The 13,128-nt window shown below is 44.0% G+C and overlaps 1 long non-coding RNA gene across 1 annotated transcript in view; it reads left to right on the forward strand.

Moving 5' to 3' along the window:
• Nucleotides 1-574: 574 nt before the first annotated feature.
• The window catches only part of LOC149317091 (uncharacterized), an 87,075-nt gene continuing 74,521 nt past the window's right edge, over nucleotides 575-13,128 (forward strand). Inside the window, exon 1 of the long non-coding RNA XR_016280734.1 lies at nucleotides 575-660. This is a non-coding gene — a long non-coding RNA (uncharacterized LOC149317091). The remainder of the gene's footprint in view (nucleotides 661-13,128) is intronic.

The raw sequence follows: 13,128 nt of genomic DNA on the forward strand, positions 1-13,128 counted from the left end.
AAAAATTAATAATTGTAAACTGCTCTGAAAGCCTTTAGGGCTGAATAGTGGGGTATAAATACCATAATAATAATAAAATAAGGTGAAGACAGGTCACATTCGAATTGGAACTTTGTCCCTGCATCAAGTGGACAGGGCAATGAGGGTATGGGGAAACTGGTTCATTTGGCCTGTGTAGAAATTGTCTTGGTCTTGGCAGTTTTATGGAGATAATAAAATGGTTGTGCTTCTGTAAGATTTGATGTCCCATCTTGGTGCAGCAATACTGGTGTGGGGACACACCATTGTTATTATTTATTATTGTTTACTCTTAAAAGGACAAGTTGGTTATAAATTTACAGTGTTGTTTACAGTGGCCTTAGATACAGTTGCTGTAAGGGGAATGCAGCACAGTTCACAGCAGCACTGCAAATGAATGAGACTGCTATGTATCTTTCCCTTAACAAAGGCCTCTGTGTCCAACTGTTTCTATCACTGAACTGCTTTTTTCCATAGTCCCTTAGTCTTAAAATCTACCACCCACTAAAACAGAATGGAAATTAATGCTTAACTCTTTATAATTTTCACAGAAAGACACAGTGCAGAGCCTTCTTGGTGGCTGCTCCCACATTGTGGAACTCCCACTCATGAGAGATTTGATTGTCCCATTTGTGCTGACAGGTAAGGCCTTTTTATATCTATACACCTTTGATTACTAAGTGTCTTCAGGACTTTAAACTGTATTTTGTTTTAAACTACTTGTAATCCGACTTGAGTGTCAGGAGAATTATGAGTTATAACTACGATACAATATATGAATGACACTCATACAATGCTACAATACCATTTCTTATGGAGAGTGTTTTTCTGATATAGTCTCTGTGTGAATTTTGGCTGGACACAGCTAGTGAGAAATGCAGTGTCACTGAGGAGTCATATCCCATGTTTGTCATAAAGAATGTTCATTAGGTACAGAAGACCAACCATTACTTTTATGTTGTTGTATTTGTGGAACAAATCTTGCCAAGAAAACTCAGTGATAAGTTCATCTTGGGGTCACCATAAGATGAAAATGACTTGAAGGCACACAATAACAACAAATTGGATGGTTGAGGAGGGTTGAAGGATAGATTGTGGTTTTTCAAAGGCCGGGAATGTTCAGGCCAGGAAGTGGCTTTCTTCTGATGCATGCCTTTTCCCCATTTGTGCAAGTTGTACTTACTGTCAATTTGTTTTTGTCAGACACAGAACGTCTTTGATTCTGCTGAGCCCATCTCTGACTCATATGTAGTAAAGTTGCTGTGGCTGTCTGTTGGCATTTTTGTTTTGTTTTGAAAAAATGATAAGGTCAGTGAAGTAAGCATTTTGTGGGAGCTTTCACAATTCTCTTTAAGCTGGCTCCTGTACAGCGTGTTCCCTTTACTGACTTCAGTGAGGAAAGAATGATGACAAAGTAACGCTTAAGATGTCTGAAGACAGACGTGTAGCTCTGGGATACAGCGTTCTTGACCACTGTTGTACCATAGATTTTATGTGAGAGATAAACAAATCTGAACAGTGGGCAGGTTGAGTGTGTGTACTTAGTTTAAAAATAAGCACATTTGTTATGTCATGGTATAAAAGGAGGAGTTAGGGCAATGGTTCCCAATCTTTGGTTTTCCAGATGTTTTAGACTCCAGTTCCCAGAAACCCTGACAACTGGCCAAGCTGGCTGGGGCTTTTGGGAGCTAAAGTCGACAACACCTGGAGGACCAAGTTTGAGCACACCTGGATTAAGAGACTTTGCAGTGACTTCCCCTTCACACCATTTAAGTCTAACTTAATTCATTTTCAGACATATAAGAGAAATTTCTAACATATCAGAGATGTACCTATTTTATTGCAGGAAAATACCATTGTTTGAATTACTGGAGTCATTCCCACTGGCAGTTTGGATCGCTTCCTGATTTGCCTTTGCTCCGTTTTAGAAAGTGATTCAAAAAGGTTCCTAGTTCCCACTATGAAAAGTTTTTTTTCCTTACCCCAGTGTGATCGGGTTTTTTTTTTTTTTTTTTGCCACAATTGCTGTTCTCACTGGCAGCTCCACTTCAGAATCTCCTGTCAATCATCTGACATAAGAGGCAGCCCAGCTTGGAAATTGGGGGGGGGGGGGGGGTGGGGTTGGGGGTTGGAGGCTCAATGAGTGTGACCTGAGGCTGAGAGAGTGTGAGGGGGAGGAAGAGGAAGAAGGAGGCAGGAGGAGGGGGAGGAGGAAGAAGGAGGAAGGGTCAGGGACCCTGCAGGAGAAGGAAGAGGGGGACGGGGAGGAAGGCTTGGGGGGGGGAAACCATTGTTTGAATTACTGGAGTCATTCCCACTGGCAGTTTGGATCACTTCCTGATTTGCCTTTGCTCCGTTTTAGAAAGTGATTCAAAAAGGTTCCTAGTTCCCACTATTGAAAAGATTTTTCCCTTACCCCAGTGTGATCGGGGTTTTTTTTTTTTTTTGCCACAATTGCTGTTCTCACTGGCAGCTCCACTTCAGAATCTCCTGTCAATCATCTGACATAAGAGGCAGCCCAGCTTGGAAATTGGGGTGGGGGGGTGGGGTTGGGGGTTGGAGGCTGAACGAGTGTGACCTGAGGCTGAGAGAGTGTGAGGGGGAGGAAGAGGAAGAAGGAGGCAGGAGGAGGGGGAGGAGGAAGAAGGAGGAAGGGTCAGGGACCCTGCAGGAGAAGGAAGAGGGGGACGCGGAGGAAGGCTTGGGGGGGGGGAACAAATGGAAGAACCTGCAGAAGAAGAAACAGGAGCAAGAAGGCTCTGGGGGGAAGGCAAACAGAGGACCCTGAAGGAGATGGAAGAGGGGCAAGAAAACTGGGGCCGGGGGCAGGAGTGGAGAGGAGGAGGAGGGGTACACACTTTTTTTAAAAAAAAAAAATTAATTGCAAAATTGATAGAATGGTTTCGCAACTACTTGTCTTTGTAAGTAGTTCCTTGACCAATCTATCCATCTTCGATTTATTCTTTTAAAAAAACCCAATAAGGCAGCACTCTGTGTGTGTGTGTGTGTGTGTGCGACATCTCTGGGGAGGGATGGTACACACCCCTCTGCCATTTGTCCTTCCCCTCTAAAAGAATCGATTCCGATCTGGCATTCCCACTCATGGGACATGCGTCTGAATCGATTTTCGGGGGAAAACCTCAAAAAAGTACAACCATACCCCCCCAGACTTTTTGTATTTGCTCTGCATTTTTTCCACTGGAATCTATCAAATGAGGATCGGGATCGATTTCCAGTGGGAACTAGGGGCATATAGCTCGAATCAGGATTCAGAGCTTTTTGTAGTGGGAATGACCCCACTGTAACTTTTTTAAAATAAATCTGGTCTGAGAAGTCAGACTTTTCATTTTGTCTTTTGACCAAAATAGATCTACAAAGCATTTAGTTCAAAATAATAGAACAAATAAACCGTAACATTATAACCTACAGCTATTAAGATATGTTAAGGAAAAAGCAACATGGGATATACAGTGAATGAAATAAAACATGTATGTGAGAGTCAGGGTGACTCAGCAGAAGCAAATAGGAGCCACACAGGTATAATAGGTAATATAATTAACAAGTCCTGAATGCCAAGGACAGAAATGCAAAGTGGATAATTGAACACACCTGAGAATTGTTAAGTGGTCAAGGCTGAGATGATGAAATCATTAATTGTGGGTTGAAACAAGAGAACCAATGAGAGTGGATGTACACACCCACTGGGTGGATACTGACAAGAGTGGGTGGTATGATCCAATGACTATAATAATGGCTATGAATCCTAATGTATTTTGTGGGTAGTAGTGGATAGTAGTATTGGAGTAGTGTGGAGTTGTGTTGGATAGTTTTGGAGCTGTATATAGTAGAATAAAGTAGATCTTTTATATAAGACTACTGAGTTGTCTGGTGTCTTGAGTGAAGATACAAGAGCCAGCTGGATCCTGAAGAAGTGGGAAGACTTCTGTGGAAGCAAGAGTGAGAAGGCTTGGAGAGTTTGTCAGGGTCTTCAGCCTATTCTCTGTAACTCTGCTGCTTTAGAGCAAAGCTTTAACCACTGGCCAAAACTGGTCAGCGCCGGTGCGTAACAAGGTGGTGAGTTCGAGCCAGAGGTGAAGAGCTACAACTCCCATCATCCCTGACAAGATATAGGGAAACAGTAAAACTGGAAAGTCAAACAAAAGCAATTAGAACAATTTCATGATTCCAGTACTCCCTAAAGTTATTGTTTAAACCAATTAGATTCTCCATTCAGGGATCAACTGGTGAGAAATAACTATAGACCAGTCTCATTATTGCCATTTTTAGGTAAGGTGATCGAAAGGGTGGTTGCCTTCCAACTCCAAGCCGTCTTGGATGAAGCTGATTATCTGGACCCATTTCAAGCAGGCTTCAGATCGGGATATGGAGTTGAGACTGCCATGGTCGCCTTAGTCGATGATCTCCATCTGGACATCGACAGGGGAAGTGTGATCTTGTTGGTGCTTTTGGACATCTCAGCGGCTTTCGATACCATTGTCCATGGTATCGTTCTGGAACGCCTGAAGGAGTTGGGCATTGAGGGCACTGTGCTCCAGTGGTTCCAATCCTACCTCTTGGGAAGATTCCAGATGGTGCAGTTGGGAGACACTTGCTCCTCTAAGAGAGAACTAAGATCTGGGGTCCCTCAGGGAGCTATTTTGTCCCCCACTTTGTTTAAGATTTACATGAAACCGCTGGGAGAGATCATCTGAGCCCTAGTGGCGCAGTGGTTAAATGCCTGTACTGCAGCCATTCACTCGCAACCAGAAGGTTGCGAGTTCAAGACCAGCAAAAGGGCCCAAGCTCGACTCAGGCTTGCATCCTTCCGAGGTCGCTAAAATGAGTACCCAGACTGTTGGGGGCAAATTAGCTTACTTGCTAATTAGCTTACTTGCTGTTCACCGCTATGATCTTTGGAATAGCGGTATATAAATAAAACATATTATTATTATTATTATCTGGAGGCATGGGGCGCAGTGTTATCAGTACGCTGATGACACCCAAATATGCTTCTCTGTGCCTCCGACTGCTGCAGTGTCTAAGGATGGCGCCTCTCCTCTGAATGCATGCCAAGTCAGTAATAATAATAATAATAATAATAATAATAATATTAAAATTATTTATATACCGCTATTCCATAGATCACAGCGGTGTACAACAGTTGATAAAACAGTTAAAAACATCATAAACCCCCAACACCCCCCCCACAATATTACAATACAAAACATAATAAAAAATAACAACAACACCCCATACAAATGGCTGAGGCGATAGAGTACATCAAACATTGCCAAGGGGAAAAGAAAACAACAAGGCTCATGGGGAAAAAGCCTGGCAGAATAAGTAGGTCTTCAAATTCCTCTTGAAAGCATCAAGGGAGGTGGTAGTACGGAGCTCATTGGGGAGAGAGTTCCAGAGCTGTGGGGCTGAAACAGAAAAAGCCCTCCGAGATGATACATAACGAGCATCTGGAACTCTTAAAAGATGTCTCTCACCTGACCTGAGAGTGCGGGGCGGATGGTATGGGGAGAGGCGGTCCTCCAAGTACCCTGGGCCCAAGCCATTTAGAGCTTTATAGGTAATAACCAACACCTTGTATTCGGCCCAGAAGCGAATAGGCAGCCAATGAAGATCTTTTAGGACTGGTGTTATATGGCTGGCCCTGGAACATCCAGTAACCAGCCTAGCAGCCATATTCTGCACTAATAGAAGCTTCCGGGTTTGGTACAAGGGTTGCCCCATGTAAAGCGCATTACAGAAATCTAATCGAGAGGTTACCAGAGCGTGTACCACAGTTTCAAGGTCCCCCCGGCCCAGGAAGGGACGCAGTTGGCGTATCAGCCGAAGCTGATAACAGGTGCTCCTAACAGTTGCATCCACCTGAGCAGTAAGGTGAAGCGATGAGTCCAGGAGCACCCCCAAACTGAGAACAGAGTCCATCATAGGGAGCGTGACCCCATTCAGGACAGGTGGAAAAATTTCCTTACCCGGGCCAGGAGAGCCTATCACCAGTACTTCCGTTTTCTCTGGATTCAGGCTGAGTCTGTTTTCCCTCATCCAGCCCATTACCGACTCCAAGCAGGCATTAAGAGGAGAGATGCCATCCCTAGTCACCGCATCAGTCGGAGACACAGAGAAGACTATTTGGGTGTCATCAGCATACTGATAACACCGCGCCCCGTGTCTCCGGATGATCTCTCCCAGCGGCTTCATGTAAATGTTGAATAGCGTGGGGGACAAAATCGCTCCTTGAGGGACCCTAGATGTAAGGGCCCTCTTATCGGAGCGACAGTCCCCCAGCTCCACCATCTGAAATCTACCCGAGAGGTAGGAATGGAACCACTGCAGAGCAGAGCCCCCGATACCCAACTCCCTCAGGCGTTCCAGAAGGATACCATGGTCGATGGTATCGAAGGCCGCTGAGATGTCCAAAAGCACTAACAGGGACATGCTCCCCCTGTCCATGCCCAGACGGAGATCATCAACTAAGGCGACCATAGCAGTCTCAACTCCATAGCCCGCCCGGAAGCCGATTTGAAATGGGTCCAGATAATCCGTTTCATCCAAGATCCCCTGAAGCTGAAAGGCAACTGCCCTCTCGATCACCTTCCCTAAAAATGGCAGCAGCGATACAGACCGATAATTGTTCCGAATTAGGGGGTCAAGGGAGGGCTTTTTCAACAAAGGTTTTACTATGGCCGTCTTCAATGTAGATGGAAACTGCCCATCCCTGAAGGATGTATTAATAATACGGTGCAATATATTAGTTACAACCGCTCCCCCTTGAGCTGTCAGCCATGAGGGGCAGGGATCGAGGGAGCAAGTCGTCCTTCTAACACTTCAAAGAATCTTGTCCATATCCTCGGTACAGACAGACTCAAAGTGATCCAGTTTAACCATGTCCACGGAAGCTCTGGATACCTCTACTCTAGATTCTGAACTAATACTGATGTCAAGATCAGCCCTTATCCGAGAGATTTTAACTGCGAAGAAGTTATTAAACTCGTCACAGCAGGCCTTAGTTGGTTCCAAAATAGGGTTCAGGGAGGAGGGCAGTTGGGTAAGCTCCCTCACTACCCTGAACAGCTCTGCTGGATGGGACTCCGCGGACGCAATAGGTGCAGCAAAGAAGGAACACTTTGCTGCACTTATTGCCATTCCGTAGGCCTTCAACTGAGACTCTAGAAGTGTCTTGTCGGATAAGCGCTGGTGTTTTCGCCAGTCGCGCTCTAGTAGTTGCAGAGCCCGCTTCCTCACCCTGAGGACTTCCGTATACCAGGGTTGTTTTTTGGAAGCAGGCCTGAAAGGACGCTTGGGAGCGATAATGGGCTGGATGAGGGAAAACAAACTCAGCCTGAATCCAGAGAAAATGGAAGTACTGGTGATAGGTTCCCCAGGCCCGGGGAAGGAAATTTATCCACCTGTCCTGAATGGGGTCACACTTCCCCTGAAGGACCAAGTTCGCAGCTTAGGAATACTTCTGGACTCGTCCCTGCAGTTGACATCCCAAGTAAATGCGACGGTCAGAAGTGCTTGCTATCAGCTTCGGTTGATATGCCAGCTGTGACCCTACCTGGGCCAAAGGGACCTTGAAACTGTGGTACATTCTCTGGTAACCTCTCGCTTAGATTTCTGTAATGCGCTCTACATGGGGCTACCCTTGTACCAAGCCTGGAAGCTTCAGTTAGTACAAAACAAGGCAGCCAGACTGGTCACCGGCGCATCCAGGTTTGACCACATAACACATTTTCTGAAAAATCTTCACTGGCTGCCCATTCGCTTCCTAGCGCAATACAAGGTGTTGGTTATTACCTATAAAGCCCTACATGGCTTGGGCCCGAGTTACTTGAGGGATCGCATCTCCCCACACAATCCGCCCCGCACACTCAGAACATCTGGGAAGAATATGTTGGAGATTCCATCTTCCCAATATGTCTCCACATCCCAGACGGCCTTTTCAATGGTGACCCCGCGGATTTGGAACAGTCTCCCCGAGGAGCTCTGTCTCATGACTCCCTAGAAACATTTAAAAAGAGGCTTAAAACCTTTCTTTTTTGCCAAGCCTTCCCCCCGAGGAATGAAGTTGAGCACTCTTGATGCCATCGATTCTCTGCCTTACCCTACGAATGATTGTATAATTGTATTACTTGTTTTTATCTATTTTTATGAGATGTTTTTAATAGTTTTATAGTCTGTAAACTGTTTTGATCTAGGGAAAAACGGTATACAAATAAAATTTATTATTATTATTATTATTATTATTATTAATTGTGTCCAAAAGCTCTTGGAGATTTTTGGTAGTACTTTTTTTGAGGTTTCCCCCCAAAGAATCGATTCAGATGTGTGTCCCATGACTGGGAACACCAGATCGGAATTTATTCTTTCAGAGGAGAGAGACAAATGGCAGAGGGGTGTGTACCATCCCTCCCCAGAGATGTCACACACACACAGAGTGCTGCCTTCTTGGTTTTTTTTTTTAAAGAATAAATCGAAAAATCGATAGATTGGTCAAGCAACTAATTGCAAAGCCAAGTACAGTGAGCCTGCACCATACGTGAGCTTGTTATAGGTGGCTTCCAGCTTACGCAGAAGCTGCCAGGAGAATGCAGATGGCATGTACACATGACCTCGCGACAAGCACGAGCCCCATTATATCTAACGGGGCTTGAGCATACACACTTTTTGCCTTACGCGGGAGGGGGAGTCTGGAATGGATCCCCCACATAAGGCAAGGGTGGACTGTCATTGCTAAACCATTCTATCAATTTGTTGCGGTTCCTTGATTTAATATAAGTAGCTGACAATGAAGTTGACTCTTTATTTCATGAATTTGGGTACTAGTACTGTGAAGACACACCCAACTAAAGGTGGTGGCAGGTTTGGGTGTGCAACGCCGGTACCCTGGTGAGATCAAACTCTTCTACCCAAAAAGGCTCTGAAGCTGAATGTAAAGTTCAAAAAAGGGGGAAGTTTAATTTAAAGAACAAAAATAAAGAGTTTTCTCCTCCCCAGCTCTAGATAAAGGATACTTTACAGTTTGAGTTTCAGCAATCTTCAGGATGTCATCTCTCTGGGTTTGATCTCCTCACTCAGTGGAGCTGGTGCAGGGTCTTTCAGCTCCTGAATTCTTTGTCTTGAAGTAGGTAACTAATTTCTGGTAACTGAATGGCTAATGTTCTTGGTAACTGATTTGGCTAACGTGTAAGAAATGCCCTTTCCAGTGTCTGGGCCTGTTTGCCACCAAAAGACAGCTCTCTGCCTGCTCACAGCAAAAACTGTTCCAAACTAAAAAGCCTCTAGCTAAAGCAGAGCATACTGGGAAAGGGCAAACCAAACCTGGAAAAATGCAGGGGATCCTACAGCTCCTCCCACAACTAATACAATGAATTTTCCTACACTAAAATATTCTATGGCCTGAACCAACATGAAAGAAAATGCAGGGGGAGATTCAAATAGTCCTGGCAGGACATTACAAGTACCACACCTTCCCAGTTAATAACAAAGTAGCCACAGTGGGTAACATCATTTAAAGGAATTTAAAATATGACAATTGCAACAATTTTAAATAATTTAAGCAGTATAAAAAATAACATCATCAGCAGCAATAATCACATTAAAAAGGCTGTACTGTATACTTAACAGATTATTAAAGTTCAAACAGATAGGTCAATGCCCTGCCTAAACAGCAATGTCTTTAGATTGTGAGCCTTGCCTGGCCCATCTACTCTTGTATTGCTTTTTAGTTGCTCTCTCTGACCATGAACTGCTTTTGCCCCATACTCTCTTGCCCAGTTTAGACCATGCTACTATTATCTGAGAGAGTCAGCATGGTATAGTGGTTTGAGCATTGGATTATGACTCTGGAGACCAGGGTTTGAATCCCCACACTGCCATGAAATCTCCCAGGGTGAGTTACACTCTCTCAATTTCAGAAAAAGGCAAAGGCAAACCCTCTCTTAATAAAGCTTGCCAAGAAAACCCTGTGATAGGTCCTTTTTAGGGTCGCCATAAGTCAGAAATTACTTTGAAGGCACACAGCAACAAAAAATATTTTCTGATCCTCAGGCTGTGTCCACACTTCAGAAACAATCAAGGTTGACACCACTTTAACTGACATGACTGAGAGTTGTGGAATTCTGGGAATTGTAGTTTGGTGTGGCACCAGAGCTCTGTAATACGGAAGGCTAATGTTTCACAAAACTACAGTTCCTAGACTTCCATAGCATTGAGCCATCGCAGTTAAAGTGGTGCCAATCATTCTTGTTTCTGTAGTCTGGATGTAGTGTCAGACCAACAGGTTCTCTTTGTGTTTTGGAAATCAAAAATCTAGTATTCATGACTACTGAAATCTGGAAAGTCCTTTCATGGTCTCAAAAAACAAGGCAAATACATGTGTAGTCTCCAGTTTGCTTTTGGAGTTCGGCTGAACTTTGAACCTGAGGGCCTTCTGTGATTAATGCAGGAACTGTTCTTTTGGGCAAGTGTTTTTGGGACTATAAATAGTAACACAATTTAAAATGGGTGGATCATCATTCCATAAATTTTGAGATGCATACTTTCTCTCCCTCTCTGCCCCCCCTATACATATCAAAATACATTAATATATAATTCAATATGTGTTGGTTTGGCACTATCTTTTTATCGGGGGTTTAAACTGTCATTATCCCATGAAAGTTGTGCGATCGTGGTGAAGATGTTCACACGATGTTGTGATTAAAGAGGACTTATCCCAGCAATAACCAGGTAATAACCAGCAACAAATTATTCATGGGATTTCCCTGTGAATGATTTGTTGCTGGTTATTATCTGGTTATTTCCAGGATAAGTCCTCTGTAATTGCGATGTGTGTGAAAATCTTCACTGCAATCGCATGATTTTCATGGAATGACACTTTAAACCCCCAATTTCCCCCATGTGATAAAGTCCATAGCTTGTGTAAGAGGAAGAGATTCGCCACCTTGAGTCCCTATACTGAGAAAAAGATGGGATATAGGATGATGATGGTGATGAGGATGAGGATGGTGATGATGATGATGATGATGATGATGATGATGATGATGATGATGATTTGATGTTTTGTGCCTTCAAGTCATTTCTGGCTTATAGCAACTCTGAGATGAATCTATTGCAGAATTCATCTTTGTTTGGTTTTATTTTGCTAGATTTATTCAAAGGGAATTTGCCTTTCCCTTCCTCTGGGGCTTAGAAAGAGTGACTTTCCCAAAGCGATCCAGTGGGCTTCCATCACCAAGTTTTGAGCATTGGTCTCCAGAGTTCTAGTCCAGTGCTCAAACGATTACACCACACTGGCTCTCAGACGAAAATTGTAGGCTGCTTAATTGAAGGGCCCAGCTCATATTTGAAAACTGGGAACCCTAATATCTCCACCACTTCCTATTTTAATTAGCATTGTCATTCAGATTCACTTGTCATTCAGAAGATGTTTTCACATTGATATTTGTGGATGCAACCATGTGATTATGAGCACTTACTGAGAAAACCATTCTTTGACTGTGAGTGTTCTATGAAGAGCTATGGGAAACCTTCCTCAAAAGCTTTTCAAGAACATTACCTAAAGCGTGGTTGAAATTGCTAAAGAATTCCTTAATCACTAATGCTAAGATATTTATACAAGCATTAATAGCAGCAAAGATACTTCAGCACTGTCTGTGCAGTATGAAATTGAAACGGAGTGCTGTTGTTACTGTGGCAAGTCATGATGGTAACTGGATGAACACATAAAATGGAAGTAAAATGTGGGCTAGACAATGGATCTGTAGGTGGATTTATAGTTGGTTGACTGACCAAACCCAAGGATGCTCACCAATGGCTCCTCTTCATCCTAATGTGAAGTGACTAGTGGAGTCTGACTGTGTTCAGTCCTGGTCCTAGTGCTATTCATCTTTATCAATGACTTGGATGGTGGGATATAGGCCATGCTTATCAAATTTGTGAATGATAACAAATTAGAAGAGGTAGCCAATACAGCAGATGACAGGATCAGAAGTTAAATTGACTTTAACAGATTAGAGAGCTGGACTGGCACTAACAAAATGAATGAAAAAAAAGTCAAATGCACAGATATAGGATGGGTGACACCTGCCTTGACAAGAGTACCTGTGGAAGGGATCTAGGAATCTTAATACCTACAAGCTAAACATGAGCCCTCAGTGTGATGCAACAGCTAAAAAGCCAATATGATACCAGGCTGCATCAATAGGAGGATAATGTCTAGAGAGAGGGAAGTAATAATACTACTCTATTCTGCTATAGTTAGACTTCACCTGTAATATTATGTCCAGTTCTGGGCATCACAGTTCAAGAGGGATACTAACAAGCTGGAACATGTCCAGAGGAGGTTGACCAAAATCATGAAAGGTCTGGAAGCCATGCCTTATGAGGAGCGACTTAGGGAGCAGGGAATGTTTAGCCTGGAGACGAGGAGTTTAAGAGGTGATATGATAGCCATGTTAAAATAAGTCTGCACTCCACATTGACCAAGATTAGGGGTGCAAGACCCCGGCAAAAGTGGAAAAACCACAAATATGTGGGGAAGGTGGGAGGGACATGCACACACACTCCTCTTCCCCTTCTACATGTGCACACGCCATCCCTGCATCTGCCCTTCCTGGCTGGTCCCTCCCTCCTGGGCTTTTTCCCCTGAGGGGGAAAGCCTGGGAGGGAGAAGGAGGAGCACACATGTGCCCTTTCCACACAAATAATCAAATCCGTGAAAGTTAAACCTGCAGAGGTAGAGGGCTGATTGTATTTGAAGGGGTGTTATATTGAGGATGGAGCAAACTTGCTATCTGTTGCTCCAGAGATTAAAAGCTGCACTGTACAGTTTGCCCTCCATATCCATGGATTTGCCATCACAGATTTGAGCATCTGCGGACTTGCCATCCACGGATTTGAGCATCTGCAGATGGCAAGTCCATGAGGGGACAGCAGAGGAGGCGGTAGGAGGAGGAGACAGGGATAAGGAAGAGGAGGAGGATGAGAGAGAGCAGAGAAGAGAAGAGGAGGAAAAGGAGAAAGGTGGATGTGTGGAAAAGGAGAAGGAGGACGGAAAAGGAGGAGGAAGAGCAAAGAAGAGGAGGAGGAAGGAGG

Source organism: Sceloporus occidentalis, unplaced genomic scaffold (assembly GCF_023333645.1).
Source record: "Sceloporus occidentalis isolate IW3139 unplaced genomic scaffold, rSceOcc1.0.p SCAF_3, whole genome shotgun sequence".
In the NCBI taxonomy this organism is placed as follows: Eukaryota; Metazoa; Chordata; class Lepidosauria; order Squamata; family Phrynosomatidae; genus Sceloporus; species Sceloporus occidentalis.